The sequence below is a fragment of the Protopterus annectens genome, chromosome 17.part0 (genome assembly GCF_019279795.1).
Source record: "Protopterus annectens isolate FY-2018-M chromosome 17.part0, PAN1.0, whole genome shotgun sequence".
Classification (NCBI taxonomy): domain Eukaryota; kingdom Metazoa; phylum Chordata; order Ceratodontiformes; family Protopteridae; genus Protopterus; species Protopterus annectens.
The window spans coordinates 370,954,967-370,973,491 of record NC_056751.1 but is presented as its reverse complement, the minus strand read 5'-3'; positions in this window follow the sequence as shown (position 1 = coordinate 370,973,491).

The window sequence follows — 18,525 nt, the reverse complement described above, 5'->3', positions numbered from 1 at the left end:
GTGTATATGGACACACAGTACATTCCAAACAGACGTGTGATACTAAGCGTGTGGGCATGGCCATTGACATCCTGTATAGCTATGGTGGTCATCCAGGCACCAGATGTCCAATTTCAATGTCACGATGGATGCCTACATTGAACACACTTGTTGCTCTCTCAAAGGGTGTACTGTCTGTGGCGCATCCCGTATCTATTCAGTGTTGTTGTGCTCCGTAGTCATTTAGTTGGCCCGTTGACAGCACTGGCGTGTTTGTGTACGTCTACCTTGGGACGGTAATATGCTTTCAGACCGCTCACTCTCTAAACATTCCCTATCGGCATCTTTGCCTTTGCGGATGATGTCACCCACCTAGAAGTATGCCTCTGGGAGTGCTGTGTTCAGTAATCTCGGTAGCGCGTTCTGTAAATGTGTAATGCTGTAGTGTGCTTGAGTAGGTAGGTGTGTGTTCAACTCCCGGCCCTTCCAAGTGTGTGTGTGTGTGTGTGTGTGTGTGTGTGTGTGTGTGTGTGTGTGTTTCCAGCTGCCTGGGGACACAGTAATGCTTTTAGATGCCTCACAACACATACATTCCCTAATCGGCGTCTTTGCCTTTGCGGATGATGTCACCCACCTAGAAGTATGCCTCTGGGAGTGCTGTGTTCAGTAATCTCTGTAGCTCATTCTGTAAATGCGTAATGCTGTAGTGTGTTAGAGTAGGTAGGTGTGTGTTCAACTCCCGGCCCTTCCAAGTGTGTGTGTGTGTGTGTGTGTGTGTGTGTGTGTGTGTGTGTGTGTTTCCAGCTGCCTGGGGACACAGTAAAGCTTTTAGATGCCTCACAACACATACATTCCCTATCGGCATCTTTGCCTTTGTGGATGATGTCACCCACCTAGAAGTATGCCTCTAGGAGTGCTGTGTTCAGTAATCTCGGTAGTGCGTTCTGTAAATGCGTAATGCTGTAGTGTGTTAGAGTAGGTAGGTGTGTGTTCAACTCCTGGCCCTTCCAAGTGTGTGTGTGTGTGTGTGTGTGTGTGTGTGTGTGTGTGTGTGTGTTTCCAGCTGCCTGGGAACACAGTAAAGCTTTTAGATGCCTCACAACACATACATTCCCTATCGGCGTCTTTGCCTTTGCGGATGATGTCACCCACCTAGAAGTATGCCTCTGGGAGTGCTGTGTTCAGTAATCTTGGTAGCGTGTTCTGTAAATGCGTAATGCTGTAGTGTGTTAGAGTAGGTAGGTGTGTGTTCAACTCCTGGCCCTTCCAAGTGTGTGTGTGTGTGTGTGTGTGTGTGTGTGTGTGTGTGTGTGTGTTTCCAGCTGCCTGGGGATACAGTAATGCTTTTAGATGCCTCACAACACATACATTCCCTATCGGCGCCTTTGCCTTTGTGGATGATGTCACCCACCTAGAAGTATGCCTCTGGGAGTGCTGTGTTCAGTAATCTCGGTAGCGCGTTCTGTAAATGTGTAATGCTGTAGTGTGTTAGAGTAGGTAGGTGTGTGTTCAACTCCCGGCCCTTCCAAGTGTGTGTGTGTGTGTGTGTGTGTGTGTGTGTGTGTTTCCAGCTGCCTGGGGACACAGTAAAGCTTTTAGATGCCTCACAACACATACATTCCCTATCGGCGTCTTTGTCTTTGTGGATGATGTCACCCACCTAGAAGTATGCCTCTGGGAGTGCTGTGTTCAGTAATCTCGGTAGCGCGTTCTGTAAATGCGTAATGCTGTAGTGTGTTAGAGTAGGTAGGTGTGTGTTCAACTCCCGGCCCTTCCAAGTGTATGTGTGTGTGTGTGTGTGTATGTGTTTCCAGCTGCCTGGGGACAGAGTAATGCTTTTAGATGCCTCACAACACATACATTCCCTATCGGCGTCTTTGCCTTTGCAGATGATGTCACTCACCTAGAAGTATGCCTCTGGGAGTGCTGTGTTCAGTAGTCTCGGTAGCGCGTTCTGTAAATGCGTCATGCTGTAGTGTGATAGGGTAGTTAGGTGTAAGTGCAATTCCCAGGCCTGCCAAATGTGTGTGTGTGTGTGTGTGTGTGTGTGTGTGTGTGTGTGTGTGTGTGTGTGCTCCCGTCCGCCTGGGGACTCAGGTTATGCTTTTAGATGCTTCGCAACACAGATGTATCCTGCTGATGTCTTTGTCTTTGTGGATGTTGACACGCACCTAGTAGAATGCCTGTGTGTCTGCTGTGCTTAGTAATCTCAGTAGCATGTACTGTAAATGCATCATGCTGTAGTGTGATAGGGTAGTCATGTGTAGGTTCGATTACCAGCCCTGCCACATGTGTGTGTGTGTGTGTGTGTGTGTGTGTGTGTGTGTGTGTGTGTGTGTGTGTGTGTGTATATGTCTGTATCTCTCTCTCTCTCTCTCTATATATATATATATATATATATATATATATATATATAAAATCTATTTTCTGCCCATAACTCTGCTCTTGCATGGACAGCTGACTGTTTCATGTATCGCATATTTGCATAGCTTTCACATATCAATGGGGTATGTTGCAACTCCCAACATTGTCCATGCAACATCCGTGTTACGGGCGGTGTTACACGCCCTTACAGGCGTTTGCTGTATATCTTGGCAGACATCTATCCTTGCTGTACTCTCACTGTACTAGTACACGCCGGAGGCTTCATGTATCATGGCCTAGTTTTGATGTGTGTATGTCTATTTGTGCTGTGTGCATGGCTCTGGGTATGTCCCACTATCATCATTTGTAAAGGTGACAGCCCTATAGGTTCTTCATGTAGACTGCTGTGTCATTTGACATGTCAGCACATACTTGCGGACAGTACTGCACATCCTACTGCAGCGCATTTCATACCTTCTGCGTTATCCTGCAGTCGATATTGCTGTTTCCTCACACATGGATCTGTTTCTGTTCATACCACTCCACCTCCTAGAGCAAGTTGCTGGACAAGGCCTTATCTGATAGTGGGACACATAGGGGCAGTATTGACATGTTGCTCTTACAAACGTAGATAGTTGACACAATAATAGGTTTTGCATTAGTATGGCTTTTCTGTCGGATTTGGTGTCTTACTCACATGTTTGTCATTATTTCATGTCTTCAGTTATCATGAAAGTGCCAGAATGTTACTGTTGTTACGTGGAACACACCAAACATATGAGGCAGAACTCTGCACATTCTGCGTAAATCTGTATAGTTGCGGAATATGTGTCTGTAACAAAATATCAACTTTCTGACACCAATACACACACTGTATGGCGGCATCACAGGCCACATGCCATTACATTTATATTGCAGGACACACCCACCCAGACAGTTGTATTCCTTACACAGGCCAACAGCTGCTTATCCACACTAATTGGTCTATCATGTACCGTATGTGTGCGCCGGTATTTGCGCTTTCCGTCAGTGGCAGAGCTCACGTACGTGTCTGGGGGACTGGACGTTGTTACGGTGACACTGCATGACACCCTGAGGGACACATTACTTTTGTGTCTATTAACCTTCCACATTGACATTCACAGGGCATACATTGTCATTCACATTTGTCGGAGTACATGCGTGTGTCTTGTACATGTTTTCTCATTTGTCCTGATGTCTTTCTTCTCACCTGTCCACCTAGTATCACTAGTTCTGTACATGTATTTTGGACAGGTTACCTTCATACCCCTAACCTGTACACATTATGGGTAAACGCCCTGACGTTTGACCTTGTTACATTTGTCATAGTGATGTGCCTTTCTGGTAAATTGCTGGCAAGGCATTACGGACTGTGCGGTAGATAATAGTGACTGACATTTCTATTACATGATTAGTAACACTCATAGCATCCGTATTCATGGGTACGCCAGTATTCTCACGACATTCTGACTTTGTCTGTGGTATATCTAATATAGTCCCTATTTGTATTTCATGTACTATGCCTTAGTGCAGCTGTGTTATTCTGACAGTTTGCCAGTTATGGGTACCATCTTGGTCGTACGCATGTCCATCCATGATAATCGCCTACATGACACTGATATAGGGCCCTACATATTGCCAAAATGGTTTCCGCAATATCCAGTGGATGGTTTGCCCCATTATTGAGAGTATAGGCGTGTGCTATACCCACATCACTCCCATGGGGCGGGCCTACGAAATCCCTGCCAAACAACACCTAGGCCTATTTCTGCATACCCATGATTCCCATACCTGACAACCCTCTACAGTACCCATTACACATGTTTAATGTGTGCGGTACTGAAGTGTGGAGGCACTTATATGCACTCCCCACTCTCCAGATATTAGTTTGTATGTCATACATTCTATCGACACGTGTCGTCACCCTTGCACCTGATACTGTTGCATGTACAGCTATTTCGTATTTGCTGCGGTCACTTCTTTTGCATCAATGTTGGTTGACACTACGTAAGATTCAATTTTTGGAGTCCTACAATGGACACCTATCTGCATGTTTAAAGTGTAGAACTTGCCGGACTGTCACTTTCTGGCCAATGGTTTGGAATGCTGCGGTTTATTCACCTTTCCTGCATGTCTGTTTGTCTACCCATATTAGATATAACGTCGCCTATTTATGTACATATGTCATATCTACGGGACATAAGTCTATTGTGTATACATATATACATGTACAATCCTCATTTCATAACTTTCTTTGGTTTACGTCTGTGGATTATGTGTATACACATATATCTATATCCATACCATACCTTTCCACTATACAGATTGTCACAGAGTGTACAGCTGCTTGCCCCTTTATCTTCGCTGTGTTTTAAATAAACCTGTGTCTATCTGGCAATGTCGTGGCATTTCATTTGAGACTTATAGTGGGGATTTCTGGAAAGCAGTTCAGGTTACGACTGCATACCCTTCAGAGAATCCATGCTACTGACACACCCATTATTCTATCCACTTTCTATGTTTGTTCTGGCACATATCTGGTGTTTGTCCCTATTTGTACTGGTAGTTTGCATGGCTTTGTCCGGTTTCATACTTTACGAGGTTAACAGGTTTGAGCCATGTATAACTAACATGGGGGAAACAGCATTCATTTACTATGCTGTGAGCGGATCACACACGCACAGGCGCACTTGCATTTCCTTATTGTGGGTTATGCAGCGCATGCATATCCTTATTGTGGGTTACATATGTTTACTAAGTCTTTGTGCTTACGTGGGCTTTATTACTTGTGACAGTACCAGTAATTATCTGTAATACGGTTAACGGACGTTTGCGAAACACACATTCACCTTTACATATTTAACTGTCTGTACAGCACAGACGCATTCATTACACTTTCACATTATATGTGCTGTAGTCGTTGTTCAACCGGGACTGCATTCATGTTGGCCGGATGCTGTAACCACTATACGTTTGGTGTTCTGACTCATTTATATTTATTATAGTACATAGCTACATTAACATATGCCTCACCGCTTCACTTACGTCACAGGCATCCATTCTCCTGCTGGGAAAAATGCGGTACTACATGTTACACATTCCCTACTGCTCTGGACCCACGCTGCATATTTCATCACTGCAGGGATATTCAGAACCCAAAGGCTTATTGTCCTGACACATACAGGTCTTTAATTGTCAGGGTGTTCATGTGGTGATCTGGGTTTAGGCTTGTCCACCTGGTGAACGGAACTGCCCTGACCGTGTTCAAATGTCAGACAAAGCACATGGACAGGGTTTGTCCATTTTAAACATTTAATCTGTGTTTACAGACACAGGTGTTTGGGCACCTGTCAGCAGCTTATGATGTTGGCAATACATAATATGGGTGGGGGCGGTTACGATACATAATCCACAGTGAGTGGTGTTTCCATTCACATTTGACTATTTCCTTTATTCATTCTTATGAGGGTTATTATTTTGCACATGATTTAACTATGAATTAACTACGGGTATGCAGTAGTACAGTCAACATATGTGATGGCTTGTTACAGTATATATGTATGGACCTCTGTAATACTGGGGACTACCCCACATCCTTCACAACATTTCCTGCTTATGTACATACTATTATTCCTTGAACTTTCGAAGCTTGTGAGAGCAGTAATTATATCTGTCCCTATTTGTCCACCCATCCTTTTAGGCTTTGTCCAGGTTTTGTTGCTGTAATAGGTTGAGAGGTGGTGTCGGTATGTGATTGAGTTGAATATATACTGTCGATAATTCAGTGGGGAGTAGGGTTACCACTTGTTCCTCTTTGTGAGGGGAGGTCCCACTTTGGACAGTTGTGTCCTGCGACGACACCTAAGACATGGCAAATGTCCTGTGATTTTAAGACAATAATATATTTCTGCATTTCTGTACTAGTTGCATGATACAGGTATTTTGTATCTGGTACACATAACTATTATTTGGGATAGCATAAGCTATTCAAATGCTATGGCATTAGCTTTTATCTTGGCATACACATGTAATTCTGTACTTTGCACAGGCCGGGGGTATGTTTTATCCTGCAAATTCTCACATTTCTACAAGGGATGTACCACCTTGGCCATCTGAACAGGTGGCAACCCTAGTGGGGTGACCTGCATGGTGGACAGCTGTTCCATCCTGCGTAGTATGAATTGCATGTCTGTGTAGATACTGAATAGTACCGTGACTACACATACATGTTTTGTCCAGATGTGTACAGTAATGGACACTGTGGCGTGTAAACAACTCTGAGGTTTCAACAGGTTACTTATCCCATGTGGGATGTACACACATTTTGCTGTAACATTAATGCGCGGGCATTTGGATTTACGTACCTGTGATGGGATGTTTACAAACGTGGGATACATATTTGCAATCCGGACACTGCCTAGGATGAAACTTCCTACTACATATAGGGAATACCCGCTATGTGTAGGTGTACGGATGCACAAGGCTGGTAGCTGGATTTGGTGGACATTCGGACATGGGTGCGGGTTATGTGCTATACAGGGATTGTTGCGTATTGCATTTGCATGCATGGGTTCTACTTTTGGATATCCCGGTTCCGCATATAGCATCCTATGTGTATGTGACGGTTACGTTCCTGTTCATGTGTATAGCACATTTTAATATACATATGTTTGTGTGTGTTTGGTATACAATATGGACTGTCAGGTTTCTTTACGGTTGTTACATAGCCACAACTGCCCTGCTGTGTACTATCACTACCACTGTGGGACTGCTGGTGACCATACCCATGGGGCTAGATGTGTGTATTGGCGACGCGCTGACATGATGCGCTTCACTTCCACTGGGTATAACTTCTGACAGTGCAGTACATTACGGACACACGATTTTAAATGTCATTTGTTCCATGGACGGAAACTCATTATGTTGCATGAATTTCTGTTTTGTTCTCCATTTTGTGTGGCCGGGAACTGTCTTGCATGCTTTGCATATGTTTCATTATCCACGGACACTGATAGGTGCAATTACTATTGCAGGCAGGCTATAATATTCAGCAGTTTAGGTTGCTCATCGCCAGCCGACATTGACACGCCTCCGGGCGCAGATTAGTAATGCCCCATGCACTCGCGCATGAGTCCTATGCACGTGGATGTGGTAGCGGCGCACCTTCATTAATATGCATATGGCACTACTACACCATTTATACGCCGCACGGCCGGCGCAGGCCTTACACCGGCCTTGCGCCGAGCTTCATGAATCTGGGGGATTATCTTAAAACAGTGAATATAAAATATATAAATGTAGCTATTTCTAGTAGACCACTAAAAACCTTTTATAAACATAAGAAGTATATATATATATATATATATATATATATATATATATATATTTTATTTATATATATCACCATAAAAAATGTTAAGAATAAAATAAAACATGTTAAAATAAATCAATGCTTATGACGTCTTGCTTTTAAAAAAGGGATTAAAGAAGAAGTCCCATTAAGCCCTGGATAGCGTTCAGCATCAAGGTTTAAAATCCATCTTTGCTCATGGCTTTCTGTAACATTTTCAATGTCTCCTCCTCTCAAATTTCTATGAAAATGTTGTAAAACAAAGAATTTAAAAGAATGGGAAGCATCTGTACACATAACATGATTAGCAAGGGCATTAGATTGTTTATTATTTCTAATATCACGAATATGTTCTAGAATTCTGTCTTTTAATGGCCTGTTAGTTTTGGGCTACTGTTGGCCGAAGGAGGAGAAGAGGGGGAAGGCATGCCCGGAGGCAGGTAAAGGCTAGGACTGTGACAGTGAGGGTCGGAACTTTGAATGTTGGCAGTATGACTGGTATAGGGAGAGAGTTAGCTGATATGATGGACCAAAGAACGGTTGGTATATTGTGTGTGCAAGAGACCAGATGGAAGGGGAGCAAGGCTAGGTGTATCAGAGGTGGTTTCAAATTGTTTTATCATGATGTGGATGGGAGGAGAAATGGCGTAGGCATTATCCTGAAGGAACAGTATGCTAAGAGTGTTTTGGAGGTGAAAAGAGTGTCGGATAGAGTGATGTTTATGAAGCTGGAAATTGATGGTGTAATGATGAATTTTGTTAGTGCATATGCTCCACAAGTTGGGTGTGCGATGGATGAGAAAGAAAATTTTTGGAGTGAGTTAGATGAAGTGGTGATGACTGTACCCAAGGGTGAGAGACTGGTGACTGGAGCAGATTTCAATGGGCATGTTGGTGAAGGGAACAGAGGGGATGAGGAAGTGATGGGTAGGTATGGTGTTAAGCAAAGGAATGCAGAAGGTCAGATAGTAGTGGATTTTGCAAAAAGGATGGACATGGCTGTGATGAATATGTATTTTAACAAGAGGGAGGAGCATAGGGTGACATACAAGAGTGGAGGAAGATGCACACAGGCGGATTATATCTTATGTAGAAGGGCCAATCTGAAGGAGATTGGAGACTGTAAAGTGGTGGCAGGGGAAAGTGTAGTTAGGCAGCATAGGATGGTGGTTTGTAGGATGACATTGGTGATCAAGAAGAGGAGGATGAGTGTGAGGGCAGCACCAAGGATCAAATGGTGGAAATTGAAAAAGGGTAATTGTGAGGTGATGTTTAGGGAAGAGTTAAGACAGGCACTGGGTGGCAGTGAAGAGTTACTGAATAGCTGGGTAACTACAGCAGAGCTAGTAAGAGAGATGGCTAGAAAGGTGCTTGGTGTGACATCTGGAAAGAGGAAGGAGGACAAGGAGACCTGGTCGTGGAATGAAGAAGTACAGGAGAGTATACAGAGAAAGAGGTTGGCGAAGAAGAAGTGGGATTGTCAAATAGATGAAGAAAGTAGACAAGAGTATAAGGAGATGAGGTGCATGGCAAAGAGAGAGGTGGCGAAGGCTAAGGATAAGGCATATGAAGAGTTGTATAAAAGGTTGGACACTAAGGAGGGAGAAAAGGACCTGTACCGATTGGCTAGACAGAGGGACCGAGCTAGTAAAGATGTGCAGCAGGTAAAGGTGATAAAGGATAATGAGGGAAACATACTCACAAGCAAGGAGAGTGTGTTGAGCAGATGGAAAGAGTACTTTGAGGGGTTGATGAATGAAGAGAATGAGAGGGAGAGAAGGTTGGATGATGTGCAGATAGTGAATCATGAAGTGCAGTGGATTAGCAAGGAGGAAGTAAGGATAGCTATGAAGAGGATGAAGAACGGAAAGGCTGTTGGTCCCGATGACATACCTGTGGAAGCATGGAGGTGTTTAGGTGAAATGGCAGTGGAGTTTTTAACTAGATTGTTTAATGAAATCTTGGAAAGTGAGAGGATGCCTGAGGAATGGAGAAAAAGTGTTTTGGTACCAAATTTTAAGAATAAGGGTGATGTTCAGAGCTGTAGTAACTACAGAGGGATTAAACTGATCAGTCACAGCATGAAGTTATGGGAAAGAGTAGTGGAAGCTAGGTTAAGAAGGGAGGTGATGATTAGTGATCAGCAGTATGGTTTCATGCAAGGAAAGAGCACTACAGATGCGATGTTTGCTCTGAGAGTGTTGATGGAGAAGTGCAGAGAAGGTCTGAAGGAGTTGCATTGTGTTTTTGTGGATTTAGAGAAAGCATATGACAGGGTGCCTAGAGAGGAGTTGTGGTATTGTATGAGGAAGTCGGGAGTGTCAGAGAAGTATGTAAGAGTTCTACAGGATATGTACGAGGGTAGTGTGACAGCGGTGAGGTATGCGGTGGGAGTGACAGATGCGTTTAAGGTGGAGGTGGGATTACATCAAGGATCAGCTCTGAGCCTTTTCTTATTTTCAATGGTGATGGACAGGTTGACAGACGAGATCAGACAGGAGTCCTCGTGGACTATGATGTTTGCAGATGACATTGTGATCTGTAGTGAGAGTAGGGAACAGGTGGAGGAGAGTCTGGAGAGGTGGAGATATGCTCTAGAGAGAGAAGAGGAATGAAGGTCAGCAGGACTAAGACAGAATATATGTGGGTGAATGAGAGGGAGGATAGAGGAATGGTGAGGATGCAGGGAGTAGAGGTGGTGAAGTTGGATGAGTTTAAATACTTGGGATCAACAGTTCAGAGTAATGGTGAGTGTGGAAGAGAGGTGAAGAAGAGTGTACAGCCAGAGTGGAATGGGTGGAGAAGAGTGTCAGGAGTGATTTGTGACAGACGAGTACCAGTAAGAGTGAAAGGGAAGGTCTACAAGAGGGTAGTGAGACCAGCTATGTTATATGGGTTGGAGACAGTGGCACTGACAAAAAGGCAGGAGTCAGAGCTTGACGTGGCAGAGGTGAAGATGTTAAGATTTGCACTGGATGTGACGAGGATGGACAGGATTAGGAATAAGTATATTAGAGGGTCAGCCCAGGTTGGAACGTTTGGAGACAAAGCCAGAGAGGCAAGATTACTTTGGTTTGGACATGTGCTGAGGAGGGATGCAGAGTATATTGGGAAAATGATGCTAAGGATGAAGCTGCCAGGTAACAGGAAAAGAGGAAGGCCTAAGATAAGGTTTATGGATGTGGTGAGAGAGGACTTGCAGGTGGTTGGTGTGACAGAGCAAGATGCAGAGGACAGGAAGAAATGGAAACAGTTGATCTACTGTGGCGACCCCTAATGGGAGCAGCCGAAAGAAGAAGATTTCTCACTGAGTTGCAGACCCCAGTTGTATCAGCTGATGGGTGCTTTGAACTTATAGGTTGCTGCAGCAATGTTAGAAGGTCAAGTCTGAAAGAGTAGCAGTGTGAACAGAGAGATGTTGGTGATGGTGTACACAAAAAAGCCCCAGGAAGATGAACAATGGAGTGCTGTAGGCATGTACAGAAGACATGCAGCAGACATTACGATGTTAAAGATAGGAGTTTAGTTAACAAACTATTATTTTGTTAACTATTATTTTGTTTGAGAATAAAATTAGAATGCACTTCTTGTTCCTGTAATCTCTCACCTGTATTATTTAATAATAAGCTTGCTTTAATTTTCTTAAAAGCTCCAGACTGTTGAGAAATCATTATCTGTAATACAATTCCATTTATTTATTTGTAAAAAACTATCTTTATTTCATCAACATGAACACAGTGAACCAGACAAAGAAAGCAAAGGTTCTCTGCACAACCAGGAAGTAAATGCATAGCCTATAACAAAGTTGGTTAACCATATCTTTCATGAACCTAATCACTTGTAATCTTCAAAATTGTATTTTTCAATTAGCCTCTGTCAATAAATACAGTAAATCAGTCAGTACAGATAACTGATTATGTGACTTAATCCATATTGAAAATAATATTTTACAGCGCAACATGTTAATTAACATTTCCTATAAAGTAAAGCAGAATACTCCATGAGTCTGTCCAAAGATTCTTATCTAAGTGCCTGTTATTCCATTACTTCAGTTTATAGCGCATCACATGGAAGTCTTTCTTCCAGTTATCTGGGGCAGATTGCCAGTGTTGAAAAATCAATGCTAATACTGTTGATTTCACGCATCTAGGTTATACATCTCAACCTCCTAGAGCAAGAAATCTGGACAACGCCATGTATAAAGGTGGGACAAAGGCCCAAAAATAGGGGTAATTTTTACCTATTCTTTACAAACTTAGAAAGTGGATAGAATAGCAGGTTTTGCATTAGCATGAATTTTCTCAAATGTCTGTCACTATTTTTTAACTTCAACCTTTAATGATTTGCTACTAAGCTGCCAGAAAACAGCAATTTTATGAAAAACGGGAACAAAAATACGAGGCAAAAATCTGGATATTCTACGAAAATCTGTACAGTTGAGAGGTATGGGCCAATAAAGCAGTATGAATGGAAGGGAACAATTTAAAGGGAGCATACCTAGTAATCAAGCCTTGAATGAATCTTGAAAAGGAATACCCCACCTGATAGTCACGTGAAGGTTAATTATCATGGAATTCTAGATGTGCAAAACGTGGGAGGGGGGGCATGAACAGACTAGGTGAGCATAACTAGCAATAACTTAATCCAGTAAGCCAAAATGTATTTACTATCACAATTATTTTGAGTCTTCCATTTTAGTAAGCTACTGGAAAGATAAGATAGTTGGTTGTATTCCTTTTTATTCTGCTGTGAACAATTGCAAATCAAATTTATAGGTTTAATGAATTTCATTTTATTTTATTATTTTAGATCAAGTGAAACAGGCAGTGTTTCAGCACTTGACTGAGGTTATCTAAAACTGAGACAAATAATAAAAAAAATCCCCAATTCAGAACATTTACATATAGCAAATGCAGCACAAAAATCTGAAGTCTGCTTTTTGTGTTGTTATAGAGAATAAATGAATGTAAAAGACTGTGACTGCATGACTAAGAATTTAAAGATCCTTAATATCATACAGGAAAAAAATAGCTTACACATGGGAAATATCAATCACCCAGACACAACAGGTGAGATTCCAAAACATGCTTACACTCCATTACTTTTTGAATTTTGGAGCAATTGAAGGTATGTATGTACACTGCATCACTGCAATAGTTAAGAATCTGGATTATTGTAATTCATATGCATATCACACAGGAAAACTGATGAAGTACCCTAGAAAGCTGAGAGCTTGTCTGCTGCAGGGTGGAAGGAGTCTATCATAAATGCATTTATCAAAATTAGTTGCCTCTTTTGATTCTATGAAGATTGGGGTTCAGTGTAAAATATTTTACAGTCCCACAGAGGATGAGAAAAGGATAATACTAACAACGTAATAAATAGTCAAAAATATTGTTGGATTTCCTTAATCAAAATAACAAATTGCAAACTATCCTTAGCTTAACCAAGGCTAATGATATTCTTTATATTAAAATAACAGATGATGCTTCTAATTTATGTTTTATCCTCGCAGTTCACCTTGCACTCTGCCCAGGATGTCATCATATTTAAATTAAGAATTGGTTCCTTCAGACTGGGAAATATCTCCTCCTTTCTACACAATACTGAATGTAACTACATAGAGATAAAGCTGCTTATGACTAACATAGAAAGGAGCAAAATACTCAATGACCCACACATTACCCACAAGATACTCATAAAAAGTTCAAGGGTACTGCTAAACAATGCATCAAAATATATACTGGTGAGACTTAAATATTTCAGCAGTCCAAGGAATAAACCACTTTGGGGAAGTATAACAATCAATGAAGTATATAAGTGAAAAAGAAGAAATTATACAACTTTGAAAAACAGTCCCAGCTTATCCTGGTATGAATGCCTTGCATGAAAATGACCCGAGGTTGAGGGTACCAACTCTGAACTGCCATCTTATTTTCTACAGTGGTGTACAATAGCGTGTAGTGCAGAATAGTCTACAAGGTGCTCTTGTTCTTGGATGTGCATATATTATGCAGTAAGACAGCGTAACACAGAACAGAAGTGAAAGGCATATCAGTGGATATAAAATGCATTGTGCTGTCCCTGCTGGGATGTGGTCCATTATGCTGTCTGGAAGTGTTTTATAAAAAAAACATTCATTCCATGGACTTGATGGCAGACCAAGGATCACTAGTCATTATCATATTATAATAATGAGGGTTCTGGTTCTGTCTGAGCTCACATTGGCAGGAGCTCATTAGTGCCACTGGAAGAGGGTGGTGCAAGTTTATTTGTGATAGTAGGTTTGCCTGCATCATGGAAGACACCTTTGCCTGTAGGATTTTTCTTATCATGGAATAAGTATTTATTATTTTTTTAGATGGCATTGATGTTCTGCTCTGTCAGCTGTGAAACATACTATCAAGGAATGGGGAATGGGTTTACTGCTCTGTGAGCTGTGAAACATACTATCAGAGAATGGGGAATGGGTTTACTGCTCTGTCAGCTGTGAAAGATACTATCAGGGAATGGGGAATGGGTTTACTGCTCTGTCAGCTGTGAAACATACTATCAGAGAATGAGGAATGGGTTTACTGCTCTGTCAGCTGCAGCTCTATGTGACAGTAAACATTAGAATTCCCATGGGTTTATAAGTATTTGCTTCAGCCTGTATTCTGACACATATTATTTTACTGATGGCATACTTTACGGGGGGGGGGGGGTGATTTATGTTTGTACTCTGTGTATGGAGTGTCAATGACTGCACAATGAAGCAGGATAGCATACAATGTTTTATCAGCATATAATGTTTTATCCCATTGTGCAGCTAATTTTATGAATTGCATGACTTTGTACTATGATCTGTGATGTGCCAAGCTTGCACCATGTCCCCCGGTGTTTATATATAGCACTACTAGTAAACAAAGACCACTTAAACAAAATACAGAAAAAGCTTACTAAATAGAATAAATCATTCACAATGGAGTATGATATTAAAGTAGCATTTCAAACGGGTGTGGGTGAAGCAAAACACTTGTTTTTAATTCTATCAGAAGTTAAAGTAAAAACTATAAATGTAGTAAGTTAATTTTATATTCACCTGTTAATAAATTAAAAAAAAGAATGCCCCTGTCTACTAGCAACTGCCCACCCCATCCTTGCAGTTGAGATGATGATTATGGTAATAAAAATGAAGAAAACTAATTTTATAGGTATACTTAATGACACTATCTTATTAAAGGAAAGCACAAAGTTTTAAGTGTGCCTTCTTAAACGTGCATACTGCTAGGCATTTTATGGTCCTTATATTTGCTTACCCTATGATTGCCTTATATCCTTATGTTTCTTTATGAGTTTTCTCCACAGTATAAAGGAATAAGCTACTGAAATCCTTATCTGATCATTACAACCGGAGTCATTACAACCAGACTTGTTCTGGAAGTCTGTTGTCAGGATAGAGTGGTCTAAATAATAGGAGAAACTACATCAGACAGATATAAAGCTATCATCCTCTTGCATTTTCTATTAATGTATGGAATTGGTATTAAATGAACTTTTCCTAATGGATGCTCAGGACCTTACAGTAACAGTATCTGAACAATATTGGCTGATTAAGGGAAGATCTTCCTTATTCAGTTTGGTGTAACTTTTCTAAATAGATGACAATAGTACTGGGTGAGGGACTGGACACACATGGGACATGTGGTGATCTTGCAAAGGGATCAGCCACCATGCCTTGTAAAGCATTATTGCTAGACTACCTAAGCTCATTGTTAACAGGTGTGCATTTCATAGGAAGAAATAATGGATAACACACAAAGCACAGAAGACTAAAATAGAAGGTTAACTATCTAATCCTACTGAGGTTTGCACTGGTGTTCCTTCTGGCTTGGTGGTAGGACCTCTTCTGACTGGTCTCTTTTCAGACCTAAATATAGGCAGAGAGTTATGGTTAACTGAAACTAGAACTGGTTTTGTAGAAGGATAAAGCTCTTAGCTGAGTTTAATGAGTGGCTTGGGCACTGGACAGTACTGGCAGAGGAGGATGGGCATATCTATACTTGGTGGAATGCAGGACAGAGTTGCTATACAGTACTAGTCCCCTTGGGGGAGGGGCTGGGATAATAATGCATGACTTTGGAGTGGATGGTAAACTATCAAGGTATGAATAGGAGTTACCCAAACCAAAACCTCTGCAAGGGCGGCAGGTGCACAGGCTCAAAAGGGAATATCAAAAAACAAAACTGGAGCAAATATCTAGTTTTAATGTATAAAAACAGATCGGTTTTGGCCCACAGGCCTGTGGGCCGAAACCGGTCTGTTTTTGTACATTAAAACTAGATATTTGCTCCAGTTGAGTGCTGGCTGTTTTGTTTTATGAATAGGAGTTAGCCTTTATAATGGGCGTGTGGGAGCATGCACCAGTATGGAAAACACATTGTGATCTTATGCAGTGACACAAGTCCCTTATTTTCCTGCTCAGGGGATGGAGTTAGTGCAGAAGATTCATTCTCATATATGGAATGCAAGTGAGAGCATTAAGCACCCACATGGCTGCCTGTAAAAAGGCACCCTCTGGGCAACCCTCACTTTGATTCAGGGTCAAATTCCTGGAGAGGGGAAGGAATGGGAATGATAACCTTGATGGTCTGCAGACACACTGGAAAAATCACATAGAAAAAAAGCGACTGGTGACATCTAACTAAAAAGTGAAATTACTTCCACTACTTACAAATGCTTCTGGAAAGTCTAAATAAAATCAGTACTTGGTACAAAATTCAAAAATGTCACTGTTATTGCTCTGAGTATAATATTATTAAACTGGGAAAATATACTTTGATTATGAAATCAGTTAGAAGATGCTAAAGCTGGATCGTGACATATAAGATTGAAGTAAGTCCATTAAGGTTTGATCAGTGTTTTGTAATCAAAGTCTGAAAGACTTTTTCAGTAACACAAATCATAGTCAAAGGCATAACCAGAAGAGAACATGAAGTCATTGTAACCCAGGATACGTCATTCATTGATGTATTTATTGGATATAATTTTGTATTTTGTAGCCACAGATAAGCCAACTTGCACAACTTGAGAAAATTCAGACATTCTTAAGATAAGCATAGTGACTTGAATTCATGAAGTAATCTGACAGACAACAGAAGCTATCAACTTAATCTGTATTCTGCAGACTTTTTAGAAGAGGACTTGCACTTAACGTATAAAGCCATATCAGACAAGATTCTATTTGAAGACTTATGCCTAAAATATAAAACACAGTAATCTACATTCTGATCGAAGCAAGTAATATCAATCCACATCACATCTCACAGAGAATATAGAATACTTAGGCTGATGACTCCTTAAAAACACAAACACAATATTGAGAGTTTTCACCACCGGCAGCCTGAGTAACCATAGCCAGCTGGGGTAACCAAAGCCATGACTGCGGGAGTACAAGCAAGAAACATACTAATAAATAAACAAATTGACATAGTGCAGGCAGAACATGAAATAAGGAAACATAACCTACATTAAATAAATAAATAAATACTATGCAATCATATTATCAGACTGATACACGGGATATAACAGCAGCAAAATATTACATCAGTGGGGAGGATCAAACCAGAAAACATAGTTGCCGCAGGCAATGTAGAGCAACACTAAGCTGTGCTGGGTGCTGTATCAGTTATCTATATCAGCGGTAGTGCAGTGAAGAGCTATATGGGTGCTGTATCAGTTATCTATATCAGCAGTAGTGCAGCGAAGAGCTATATGGGTGCTGTATCAGTTATCTATATCAGCAGTAGTGCAGCGAAGAGCTATATGGATGATGTATCAGTTATTTATATCAGTGGTAGTGCAGCAAAGAGCTATAACGGTGCTGTATCAGTTATCTATATTAGCGGTAGTGCAGCGAAGAGCTATATGGGTGCTGTATCAGTTATCTATATCAGCGGTAGTGCACTGAAGAGCTATACCGGTGCTATATCAGTTATTTATATCAGTGGTAGTGCAGCAAAGAGCTATACGGGTGCTGCATCAGTTATCTATATCAGTGGTAGTGCAGCAAAGAGCTATACGGGTGCTGCATCAGTTATCTATATCAGCAGTAGTGCAGTGAAGAGCTATAATATCTATATCAGCGGCAGTGCAGAGAAGAGCTATAAGGGTGCTGTATCAGTTATCTATATCAGTGGTAGTGCAGCGAAGAGCTATATGGGTGCTGTATCAGTTATCTATATCAGCAATAGTGCAGTGAAGAGCTATAATATCTATATCAGCGGTAGTGTAGAGAAGAGCTATAAGGGTGCTGTATCAGTTATCTATGTCAGTGGTAGTGCAGCGAAGAGCTATAAGGGTACTGTATCACTTATCTATATCAGTGGTAGAGCAGCAAAGAGCTATAAGGGTGCTGCATCAGTTATCTATATCAGCGGTAGTGCAGCAAAGAGCTATACGGGTGCTGTATCAGTTATCTATATCAGCGGTAGTGCAGCAAAGCGCTATAAGGGTGCTGTACGAGTTATCTATATCAATGGCAGTGCAGCAAAGAGCTATAAGGGTGCTGTATCAGTTATGTATATCAGCGGTACTGCAGCAAAGAGCTATAAGGGTGCTGTATCAGTTATCTATATCAGTGGTAGTGCAGCGAAGAGCTATAAGGGTGCTGTATCAGTTATCTATATCAGCGGTAGTGAGGTGAAGAGCTATAAGGGTGCTGTATCAGTTATCTATACCAGCGGTATTGAGGTGAAGAGCTATAAGGGCGCTGTATCAGTTATCTATATCAGTGGTACTGCAGTGAAGAGCTATAAGGGTGCTGTATCAGT